Source organism: Solanum lycopersicum, chromosome 9 (assembly GCF_036512215.1).
Source record: "Solanum lycopersicum chromosome 9, SLM_r2.1".
Classification (NCBI taxonomy): Eukaryota; Viridiplantae; Streptophyta; class Magnoliopsida; order Solanales; family Solanaceae; genus Solanum; species Solanum lycopersicum.
In genome coordinates, this window is record NC_090808.1 from 58215034 (window position 1) to 58228157 (window position 13124).

The 13124-nt window shown below is 34.3% G+C and overlaps 1 long non-coding RNA gene across 3 annotated transcripts; it reads right to left on the reverse strand.

Annotated features, from left to right (window-relative positions):
- Positions 1-1156: 1156 nt before the first annotated feature.
- On the reverse strand, positions 1157-3948 carry LOC138338099 (uncharacterized). Of its 3 annotated transcripts, none has more exons than XR_011211404.1 (3): positions 3801-3948; positions 2708-3052; positions 1157-2559 (listed from the first exon to the last, which is right to left on the reverse strand). It is a non-coding gene; the product is annotated as an uncharacterized lncRNA (long non-coding RNA). The 3 variants fall into 3 exon arrangements; XR_011211403.1 differs by lacking the exon at positions 3801-3948 and having other exon boundaries at positions 1157-1565; positions 1890-2559; positions 2708-3794; XR_011211402.1 differs by lacking the exon at positions 3801-3948 and having other exon boundaries at positions 2708-3794.
- Between the last annotated feature and the right edge of the window lie 9176 nt (positions 3949-13124).

The window sequence follows — 13124 nt, forward strand, 5'->3', positions numbered from 1 at the left end:
GTAAAATGTTAACACCAAGCTAACATTAGTGTGTGTAATAACATGCTTTAACAGTGAGTGTGATATTACATAAGATTCATATTGTATTAGTATGTATTAACGATCAAAAGTTTACTAATTTACACATATGAAACGATTTACGGGACTTTTAAGCACCTCTTTATTAGTCGTTCGTTGGAATTTTAAGACAAATTAAAAGTATGATTTGGTCAAAATCTTTCACAAATACATACGTATATACATTCATATTTTCCGAAAGACATAAAATATAATCACATCATCATGAACACATACTCCAAACGAGATCGTCACCAGAAACAAGTATCTCTAAATTCTACCAACAAGAATACACAACCTAAGATCATAGGGAGCTAGTGACAGGGGCATGCAATGGGGAACAACCTTAGTTTCAAGATGAATAGTTTGAACCGCAAGGGGCCTCTTGGGAAAGGAGCCAAGAGAGAAGAAAACCCATACCTTAATTGATGTTCAAACGTTGATGTTGCAGCCCGGAAAATTCCTCCAATCTACTCCCAATTTACTTCAACGTACCCCTCACTCAACGAACCTCTTTTAGCCTTGACGTTTTGATTACTTTTTCTTTTACTTAAAAATTCTTGTGAGTTCTTCAAGCGTGAAGAACTGTTGGTATTTGGCAGAATAACATGAGAAATATGGAGAACGTGAGAGAGAGAGTTATTAAGCGTGTGAGAGAGAGAACTAATAGGGTTAGGAGACTAAATTCAAGAATTAGTCAAATATAATTTAAATTGAATTAATACAAATCTGATTTTATTTCAATTAATACGCGAAAAGATGATTGTGCCCTTAAAATTTCAGATTTTTAATTAATAATTAAATCACCTTAAGTACCTATTTATTCTTATTTTTTTGGATCGTTACACTCGTGCTACCTCTAGTAAGTGCATATGTTTTCTCTCAGCCACCCCTTTTTGTTGTTGTGTGTATACACATATTTGTTGATGGACAATGCCAAGAGACTGAAATAAAGAGGTACATTGAGAATTAAGGATTTCAAGACCATTATCTGAACGCATGATCTTAATGGTGGTATTAAATTGATTTTGTATCAAATGAACAAATACTTTCAAATGAAGCAAACAATAACTTTTGTATTTCAACAAGAAAATCCAAGTCATGCAACTGAAATCATCAACAAGAGTTAGAAAGTATTTATTTCCATTGTGTCATGTTTATAGGGACCCATACAACCATATGAACTAATTGAAAAGTCTAACTAGTAACTGTGTGATGTACAGGAAAAGAAAGTCTAGTTTGCTTAGAAATAGGACAAACTGGACAATTACAAATTTGAGTTTTATCTAATGTATGCTGATGGTAGAAATCTGACTGAGTACTGGAATTGGAGCATGACCAAGTCTTTGATGCCATATAGAACTTTTAAAATCACTGGAATTAACAGAATGACAATAAGAAACATTTTGCAAGCTAGAATTAGTGGTTGGTGATAGTGATTTGGTGGAAAGAATGTATAGGTCATCCTTGACTTTACCAATCCCCTTCACCTTACCAGTGTAAAGATCCTGAAAAAGAAAGAAATTAGGGTAAAATGAAGCAAAACAGTATAGGTCTTTAGTAAGTTGGGATACTGATAGCAAGTTGTATTTGAACAGAGGTATATGCAGAACACTTTTGAGGAGTTGGTCCTTGTGTAGTTGACAAGTCCCTTTATGAGTGATTTGAGATATATCATCATTAGGTAAATAAACTTGATTATGAGGAGAAGGAGAAAGAGCAGTTTTAGATGACATTAAGTCCATAGAGGAAACCATATGATGTGATGCTCCTATATCAACAATCCAGAAGTTAGTTTTAAAACCAGGTAGAAAACAATTTATAGTACCTACCATGTTAGCTACATTTTCAGGTGACTCTTGTTTGTCAATCAATGTGAAGAGCTTCTGAAACTGCTCAGCAGTGAAACCTTGTTCTTTGAATTGTGGTGCATTATTCTGAAGACTAGCATTCTGAGCACTATAACCATGAACTTTTGGAGCATTATAACCACCAGTCTTGTATCCATTATATACATTGTGTTCTCGATTAAAATTTCCTCCTCTGAAACATTATTCTCTTTATTCTTATTCCTGGTGAATTTGAAATCAGATGGATAACCAATCAATTTATAACACTGCTCTCTAGTATGAACTTTAAGATGACAAAAATCATATTGTAGATTGAAATTCCTCTTCACTCTCATATTAGTGTTAGTCTTAAAGTGTACATCATTTGTACCAGCAGAATTTGAGGATTCACCTTCCTCATATTGAGAAGTCACAACAGTTTTTTGTTTTTGTTTAGAATTAGTGCCATATCGTGACATAGCAGCTGCAACAAGTGTAGAGGATTCACCTTTCTCATAGTGCGGTCAAGAATGAGAGCTCTGTGCAACTACACTCAAATGTGCACGCTGACTCTCTTCATGAATGATCAGATAATATGCTTGATTTACTGAAGGGATGGATGGCATCATCACAATTTGGCTTCTCGATTGACTGTAATTTTCATTCAAACCACCTAAAAATTGCATGAGTTTTTATTGCTCCAGATTATTGATGAACTCACGAGACTTAGCACATGAGCATGAAGGAGGTGGAACTAGAGATTCATACTCCTCCCATAGCTCACTCAATCGAGAAAAAATAGACAGAATTAGTGGATTTACCTTGAGTCAGTGTTGCAATTCCTCTGTGAATGTGATAGATTTTTGTGGCGTTACCTTATCAAACCGCTCTTTGAGATCTGCCCAGAACTTATGGGCATTTGAAGAATACACAAATCCATTCACCAAATCTTTCGACACGGCACTCATAACCCAAGACAACACAATTGCATTTACTCATTCCCATTGATGTGTCATCTAACCTTCATACATGTTTTTCCTGCAAGTGTCATCAACAAAACCAATTTTGTTCTTTCCTAGCAAGGCAATACGCATCGCTTTACCCCAGAGTTTTTCCGTTCTAGTGAGAACACAGTGAGCTAGATTCACTCCTGGAATATTAGAATTCTGTAGAAAAAGTGGATCAAAAGAATCAAAACTCGAAATGGATCGTGGAGTATTGACATGTCCACATCCATTGATGTTATCTCCATTAACTTCTGAAGATAAACTTCCAATCACCATTGATGTATGTAAAACGAGATTTAACCAGGAAAAATCAACTGTGGGAATTTAAAAAAAAATGAACAAAACAGAGAGGATGAAACTGATATCAGTGATCAGCCTTTAACGGATCTTCGATAGCCATTAATATTAATGGCTCTTATACCATGTTAAAACATGTAAACTGGATATTGGATCAATGTATAGAGAAAAAAGGTTCTGGAGAGAAACAAGAAAACTCATATTATTGATCTGAGTTATCACACATATACAATCTGATCATCTATTTATATTTGTACAACTAACCGACTTAATACTTGAAAAAGAATCTAACACTAACTAACTTTCTAATAGCTTATTAGTAACTTACTGAACTAATTAATACCTAAGTTAGTTACTAACAACTTTATAATCTCAACAAAAAGCACTACACTTCAATAACAAAGAACCAAAATATAAAGATGTAAACAGGGGACGACGGAGAAGAGAAGGAGAATATGACGACAACAACGACAACATCTAATGAAGTTCTGCAATATTACCAAAGCCCAAATACCAAAATTGAAAAAAAAAATCATCCAAACCCATCAAATGAAAAAATCGACAAAAACTAAAATGAGAACAAAGAAAGAAAGAAAGCGGAATGGCATACCTAGGGTGACATGAGTTTCAGTGGGCATTTTTTCATAAAGCTCTTCGTGGAAAGAAACAGGAATATATCATAGTGGAAAACAGATGTCACGAGCTCCTACAATATCCTTAGCCAGCTCCTTGTATTTATTCATACGTGTCAACGGCTACATATTGGGTTGTACTTAATTTAAATTTACAGTACAATATATATTGCTTTCCACACAAGTTCATCTTGCAGAACTGTACAATTCTTGTTGGTTTATATACAGGAGTAAAGTAAAGTGGACCTCACATAGTAAATTACTTTGGAACAATTTTTTGAAGTTGTGTTAGTCCTTCACAACTTTCTTTTTTTTTAAAGGGATATATATATATAGAGATAGAGTAAGTAACAAATTACAAAACTTCATACGTCTATAAAAAAAAGATTCAAAATTTGATAACCAATACTAATATTTTAAGTTCACAATATTATACATTCTAAACTTCTAGTAAATACACAAGTTAACAAATTAAGCTCTCTCTGGTTTTTTGATTTCCACTGTTCCCTTTCAAACTACTACGAATTCGAACGTGTACAACCAACCACCGAACCCCCAGACCGACCAGAATCGGTCTCACCGAAAAAATAAAACATTCAAGGAAATCCTCTTGAATAAAGGCAAAGAGGTCAATGTAACGTAGCCATTGTGAAATGACCCATTGGAACAAGAGATGGACCTATCCACAACCCCTATCACGTTCAGCGATGAAGAAAAAACAAGATTATACTGCTCTTAGAAACGCCCTTATCGTCAAGCTATTCGGGAGAAAAATGGCCCATAACTACTTGTGAAACAAGCTAGTAGATTTGTGGATGCAAAATTTAATCACAGAGAACATGAACAAAGTTTTTATGGAGGGTGTTGGTTTCTTAGCATTTTAATGTTATTATTTTAACATATTAATTTGTTTTATTATGGAGTTAGAAGAATGATGATTATTTCAGCATTTAGTGGGCAGTTTCATTCCTACCTTTGCATATGTTTGTTGACTTTCATTTGCAGAATGTGGAGAGTAATGACTTTTGGCCGTTGGTGGCACTTACTGCTGCATTACTCCATTTTTTGGAGTTACAATATTTGTTACTTGCAACTTGTTTTAGCCAAGAAAAAGTTACATTGTAGATTAAAATTTTTTGTAACCTTTAATACATTATATCACTCATTATCCTTCATTATACCTTGTAAATATGTAACTCCTATGGCCATTATCTTCAATATGTACTACCATATTATCTTCCTATTCATTGCTAGGAAAACTTCTAGTAGTATAAATAGTAGTGGTCTTCATTCGGTTGAGATATACAACACATAAGAGAAAATATAGAGTGATAAAGTTTGTTAAGAAGAGAGTTCTTATTAGGTGAAGAGAGGTGTTCTTTTTGTGGAGGTTTGGACTCAACTCTTGTCCAGAGTTGTTGAGTTATCTTTTGTTAATAGGCTGTTGTATCTTGGAGGGTACTACTGTTGGGCCAGTGAAAATATTTGATGCACTGGGCTTGAATCTCCTTAATGAAAGTGAGATATTCACGCTCAGCCTGAAGAGATTTTTGTTTCATAATTTTATTTTTCATTGTAATCTTATATTTTTGTTATCTTGTGAGTTTTTCACTAATAATTTCAAGGCAAATCAACATGGATACAATTGAAAAAACTGCGGATGTCAAGATGGGAGATCTTAACAAGCCATTTCGGTTCAATGGTAACCATTTCAATAGATGGAAGGGTAAAGTACTTTTCTACTTAAGTCTTCTCAATGTTTCTTATGTGTTAACTGAGAAGAATCTGAATAAAGTAGACATCACCTCTATGAGTGATGATAAAACTATCTCTCATCTAGAAAAAGTGGAAAAGTACAATGGAGATTCTTATAAGTGTCGGAACTATATTCTTAATTCTCTGTCTGATAATTTTTATGATTATTATGATAGAACTTACTCTAGTGAAAAGAAAATTTGGAAAGCATTGCAGAGTAAGTATGACACCGAAGAGGTTGGAGCAAAAAAATATGCGGCTAGTAGATTTTTTTCGTTTTCAAATGGTGGACAATAAATCGGTGGTAGACCAAGATCAAGACTTTATAATAATTGTTGGAGAACTTAGGTCCAAAGAGGTTAAAATTGGAGATAACCTTATCTTTTATGGCATAGTAGATAAACTTCCACCTTCTTGGAAGGAATTTCAAAAAACTATGCGCCACAAACAAAAGGAAACTTCTCTTGAAACCTTGATAATGAAAATTCGAATGCAAGAACAAGCAAGGGGCCAAGATTCACTTTTACAAATATAAGAGAACAACATTACATCGAAGTTAAATTTAATTACTTCGAATAATGCTACTCTTGAAACACACAAAAATACTTCTTTAAAGCCTAAGAAGAAAATTTTCAAGAAAAATAATGTTAGACCCAAGAAAAATAATGGTGAAAATCACCAAGCACAAAATCACCAAGTTAAAGAAAAGGGATCATGCTTAGTTTGTGACAAGAGTGGGCATATTTCTCAATTTTGTAGAAATGTGGTCCTAACCCTTAGACAAACGTTATCGAAGAACCTTTTGTGGCGGTGATTACCGACATAAACATGATTGAGAATGTTGATTGATGGTGGGCTGATTCTGGTGTAAACCGTCATGTCTGTTATGACAAAGACTGGTTTAAAAATGTACTCATTTTGAGCATCTCAAAACCATCATGTTTGGTGATGCTCACACTACTCAAGTGCTTGAAAAGGGATATGTCAAATTATGTTTTACTTCTGGAAGGGTGTTAACTTTGAAAGATGTACTTTATACTCCTTCAATGAGAAAAAATTTGATGTCTAGTTTTCTTCTTAATAAAGTAGGCTTTAAACAGATTATCAAATCCGATCAATATGTAATAGTGAAGAAGGGTAATTTTCTGGGTAAGGGTATGCATGTGATGGGGTATTTAAGTTGAATGTTGAGATGAATAAAACTTCTACTTTTTATTATATATTTTCTTCTACCAATTTTTTGGCATGCTCTTTTGTGTCATATTAATGATCGTTATATTGGAATCATGAGTAGTTTAGGTTAATACCAATGATTAAAAATAATTTTGAATTGTGTGAGGCTTGTAGTAAAGCTAAAATCACTAAAAGGACTCATTTTCAAGTTAAAAGAAAAACTGATTTGTTAGAATTAGTTCATACTGATATTTGTGAACTTGGTGGAATTCTAACTCGCGGAGGTAATAGATATTCTATCACTTTCATTGATGATTTTTTAAAGTTTACATATATTTACTTGATGAAAAATAAAAGTGATGCTTTTGAAAATTTCAAAACTTATCTCCATGAGGTTGAAAATTAGTTTGAAAAAAAAATAAAAAGAATTAGAAGTAATAGAGGTCGTGAATATGAATCAAATAAGTTTAATTCTTTTGTTAAATCATTGAGAATAATTCATGAAACTAATCCTCCTTACTCTCCTTCATCTAATGGAGTAGCAAAAAGGAACTTTGGTTAAATTGACTAATGACATGCTTATTGAGTCACATGCACCTTTGAATTTTTGGGGGAAGCTATCTTAACTGCTTGTATCTGTTGAATCGTGTGCCTCATAAAAAGTCTAAATTGACATCTTTTGAATTGTGGAAAGGTCACAAACCAAGTTTGGGATGTCTAAGAGTTTGGGGTTGTCTAGCCTTTGTGAGGCTAATGGATCCCAAGATTACAAAGTTGGGTAAGAAAATTACTACTTGTGTTTTTCTTGGTTATGCTTCAAATAGTACAACCTATAGATTTTTTAATCTTGAAGATAATATTGTGATAGAATCAGGTGATACTATTTTTCATGAAAAAGTTTCCTTTTGATTCTAAAATAGTGGGGGTCAAAGAATTTAACAAAATATTTTGTCACTGCCTAGCTCTTCTACTTCAACTTTAAAAAATAAAGAAGTTAATGATTTTGAGTTTAGAAGAAGTAAAAGAGCTAGAGTAGTAAAAGATTTTGGTCCTGTTTTTTATGTGTTTAATGTTGAAGATGACCCACTAACTTTGAAAGAAGCATTATTTTCACATGATTCAATTTTTTGGAAAGAAGTTGTAAATGATGAAATAAAATCACTAATTTCTAATAAAACATGGAAACTAGTTGATTTACAACCGGTTGTAAAACAATTGGTTGCAAATGGTTCTTAAGGAAAAAGTTGAAACCGAAATGTTAGGCTAGTTGCAAAAGGTTTTAAACAACTAGAAGGCCTAGAATTTTTTGATACTTTTTCTTCGGTAACAAGAATTACATCCATAAGACTTTTAATTCTTATGGCTGCAATTTTTAATTTGCAAATTCATCAAATGGAAGTAAAAACTATTTTTTTAAATGGAGACCTAAATGAGGAAATTTATAAGGAACAACCCGAGTCTTTTGTTGAAGAAGGCCAAAAAAGCAAAGTGTGTAAACTTACTAAATCCCTATATGGCTTGAAACAGACACCAAAACAATGGCATGAAAAGTTTGATTCGTGCATGATTGAAAATAATTTTAAAACAAATTAGTGTGATAAGTGCATATATCATAAGTCTTGGAATAATTGACATGTGATTATTTGTCTATATGTTGATGATTTATTGATCTTTGGCTCTAACATGAATGTTATTGATGAAGCTAAAAATATTCTTAGAAGCCATTTTCATATGAAAGATTTTGGTGAGACAAATTTTATTCTTGGAATAAAAATAACAAGAACATGTGAGAAAATTTTTCTTGACCTATCACATTATGTTGAGAAAATTTTGAAAAAAAATAACTTTCATAATTGTAAGCATGTTGCTACTCCTTTTGATTCAAGAGTTCACTTATTTCTTATTGAAAGTGAAAATGATGTAATAAATCAAAAGCAATATGCTAGTATAATCGAAAGTTTGAGATATGTGACTGATTGCACTAGGCCTGATATTACATGTGCGTAGGAGTACTTGGAAGGTTTAGAAGCAATCCAGGTAATGAACATTGGCATGTTGTAACAAGAGTTATGAGATACTAAATTGGAACGAAATATTGTGGTTAGTTCTATAAAAAATATTTCATTGTACTTGAAGGCTTTGGTGATGCAGGTGGAACACTTTATCAAGTGATTTTTGTTCTACCACTGGTTATGTCTTACTTTAGGTGGTGGTGTTGTTGGTTGGAAATCAAAAAAGAACACTATAATTGCTAACTCTACCATGGAGACTAAACTAATTGTCTTAGCTTCAACTAGTGAGGAAGCAAATTGGTTAAGAGATTTATTATTTCAAATACCTTATTTTGAAAAACCAATTCCTCCTATTTTAATACATTGTGATAGCACCGCTGCAATTGGTAGAGTTCAAAACTGTTATTACAACGGTAAATCCAGACCTATATGGAGGAAACACAGTAATATGAGATCATATTTGACGAATGGTACCATTAATGTTCGGTATGTCAAATCTTGTGATAATCTTGCAAATCCTCTTACTAAGGTCTTAAAAAGAGAAAAGGTTTGGAGCACATCAAAGGGGATGGGATTGAAGCCTACAAATTATTGAGTCATATATTAGGAAACCCAACCTGGGGACCAGAGATCCTATAACCATGTTCAAAGGAAAAAACTAATCATATGATGACTTGTTGAGAAAAATGCACTATCTTTTTATCTCCTCCCCATGATATAAGTGCGTTGTTTATTGTAATTTGTGAAGGTTGAGTTGATAAAACTCTTAATGAATATTTGTAGCCCGTATGGGTGAAGTGTTAAGCTTACAGGAGCACTCTCGACAGATTTCACCTATGTGATATGTGGAAGTAGGTCGCTTTGGCTTTTAAATCTTATATCAACACTTTAATTATTATGTGTGAGCAGTGATATGTTATTTCCTTTAAGCAGTCAGAGTTCAAGTCTGAGACCACTACGACTCTGGAGTAAAAGTTATTGTTTCACTAACTGAATGTTCAATGCAGAACACACCTTCATTATGCATAGTAGTCTTCCTTTAGCTAATAGACTCTTTTACCTAATATTAAAATGAGTGGGGGATTGTTGGTTTGTTAGATTTTTAATATTATTATTTTAATATACTAGTTTGCTTTATTGTGGAGTTAGAAGAATGCTGATTATTTCAGCATTTAGTTAGCAGTTTCATTCCTACCTTTGCATATGTTTGTTGTCTTTCATTTGCAAAATGTGGAGAGTAATGACTTTTGGCCATTGGTGGAACTTACGTCTGCATTACACCATTTTTTTAGAAATATTTGTTACATGCAGCTTGTCAACAAACCAACAGTTAGCCAAGAAAAAGTTACATTGTCGATTAAAATTTTTTATAATCTTTCATACATTATATCACTCATTATCCTTCATTATATCTTGTAACATATGTAACTCCTAAGGTTATTATCTTCAATATTTACTACCCTATTATCATCCTATTCATTGCTAGGAAGACTTCTAAGTTGTGATCTTCATTTGGTTGAGACACACAACACACAAGAAAAAACATAGAGTGATAAAGTTTATCAAGAAGAGAATTCTTATGAGTTGAATGGAGGTGTTCTTTTTATGTAACTTCTCTTGAATAGAGTTGTTGAGTTATATAGCGCCACTAATGATCTCCACAACTGTAGCACCCACCGAAATCGGGGAGATAAAAACCAAAGCATACACTGGAAGAAACAAAGCACATATGGACCCTATACTATTGTTCACAACCTCCCAACCACTACATTAAATGAAACCATTAACTCCAACAATATCTTCTATCGTAGTGGGAGATACTCCTGATATACCGTGATTTTACGGTATTATTAATACTTTTTACTTAAGTTTAGTGTGTCCAAAAGCCTTTTTGCGCTAATTTTTATATAAGTTTCTCTTTGTTTTGCAGGAAATCTGTCAAAAGCTGAATGCTGAGATTTTGAGCGAAGAAATGCAAAAGAGACCACCTACGGAGCATATGACGGTCCGTAGGTCGCAGCGTAGAGCAACTGCTGAAGGAAGACGGGGAATTCTGACCAAGTGTGGGATTACTAAGCTTGTGACGGTCCGTCATGGCTATGACGGTCCGTCCTGCAGGTTCGTCGTGAAGTTCAAAGAAGTGATCCCAGTACCCAGATTCCAAGAGTTGAAGTATTTTAGAACGAAGACCCTCGACGGACCGTTGTGCTTATGACGGTCCGTCATACTTGCAGTCGAGGGGAATGAAGAGATCAGCAAAATAAATTGCACAAGTATGGGACGACGGAGTCCACGACGGTCCGTTGTAACCACGATGGTCCGTCGCGAGGTCCGTCGACCCAGCCGAATTTTGGCAGATTTCCAGCAATTAGAATCCTTGTTTAATTAGGTTTTTGTTTTTTTATAAATAGTTCGAAAAACCTCGTTTTTGAGGTTAGAGACGAGATAGTTAGACTCCGTATTATTAGACTTTATGTATTAGTGTTAGATTTTGAGATTCTTGCAAGTGATTTTTGGAGATTAATCAAGCAAACTTTGGATTTTATTCTTTCGCATTGAAGTAAATACATGAATTCGTATTTAATATATTTGAATATTGTGTTTATGACTATTAGTAACTAAACTCCATAACTAGGGTTGTGGGAACCATAGGCAAATACTGAGATAAAACCCTAACTAAAATAACAATTCTAGATTAGTTTCTTGCATGTATTAATAATTCTTTCGCTTAAAAGTCTTTTTAACGGATGGTCAACGTTAGAACTCGCCTTAATGCTACTTGTCGGACCAAGGAGGTAGATAATAGGAAAAGAATTATTAACATAGATTTAGTGTATACTATCTAATAGGCTAGTATTGATTGGTACGAGGTAATAACTTAGTCAAATATCGAATATGATGCTTAATATGAGGAAAGGATAAGGGTTAGGATAGCAACACACGTAGCCGGACCAAGGTGCGGACTGAGATTTTCTAAATGCCGGACCAAGGATTTAGAAATACATAACTTATTATTTTGCATGCAAGATACTAGGAAAGAATTGTTATAGTTAAAATTATTAAGTTATGAACCTGTGGGGAACACGTAAACCATAGTTACTTTGATTAATTGATTAAAACCCAACATTCAAAGCTGTTAAGAGTCTCTTACAAGTTCGTTATTTATTTTCACTCATTTAGAAATAGAAACCCCCCTTTATTGTTTTTACTTTCCATGAAAGTCATTGACCAAACAATAGTAATAACAGGTTGAAGTTAAGTCTAGACTATTTTCCTCGTGGGAACAATCCCAACCTCACTAGTTGGGTTATTTACTTGACACGACCGCTTTACTTCTTATTTGAGAAGTAAGTTTGAGCGTATCAAATTTTGGTGCCGTTGCCGGAGATTATAGCTTTTAGATTAACTTGAACTTATTACTATAGTTTAGTTGATATTTTCTTGATTTTACTTTGTTTTATTGTTTTTGATTTCTTTTCAGAACTATCCTCCTTGTATGCCAAATACACGGAGAGGAAGAGAACCCTCGTTTCCCTACGATCACGAGTTAGAGTGTACACTGCGTAATATGAATCGAAACTTGGGAATAAATGATGAGGATCAGAACTAGAACATTCCAGCTCCGGTTGATGTTCATGGTCAATGTTACCCGATGCTCCGGGTGAACATCAACAGAGGGGACAAAATCCCGTTCCACGGCCCCAAGCACACTACAGAGGGTATGATAACATAGCAGACTCGAATGGGCCACTTGTCTTGCCCCCTCTACCCACAGGCCACACTTTTGTGGTAACTAGTAGCCTGATGCAAATGCTCACTGCCAGAGGTTTGTTTTCAGGGCTACCTTCTGAGGATCCACATGCCCATATAGCTAAGGTAAGGGCAGTGTGTAAAAGTTGTGTGGGAAGGCCTGTTTTGGATCTAGATGTAATAGGGCTCAGAGTGTTTCCTCTCTCACTGACGGGAGAGGCTGCTATGTGGTTCACTGAGCTCCCATACAACTCAATCTTCACTTGGAACCAATTAAGAGATGTCTTTTTAGCACGCTACTATCCGGTCTCCAAGAAACTAAACCACAAAGAAAGAGTGAACAACTTTGTGGCACTACCAGGAGAGTCAGTTAGTAGTTCTTGGGATAGATTCACCTCATTCTTGAGAAGTGTTCCAAATCACCGTATAGATGATGAGTCACTGAAGGAATACTTCTATCGGGGACAGGATGATAACAACAAAGCGGTGTTGGACACTATAGCAGGTGGATCTTATGGAGAATGCCCTTATGCTGAGATCGCTGAAAAATTAGAGAAAATCTCCCGGAATAACAAAGCTTGGAGTACTAGGAAGTATGATACAGGGAGAAAC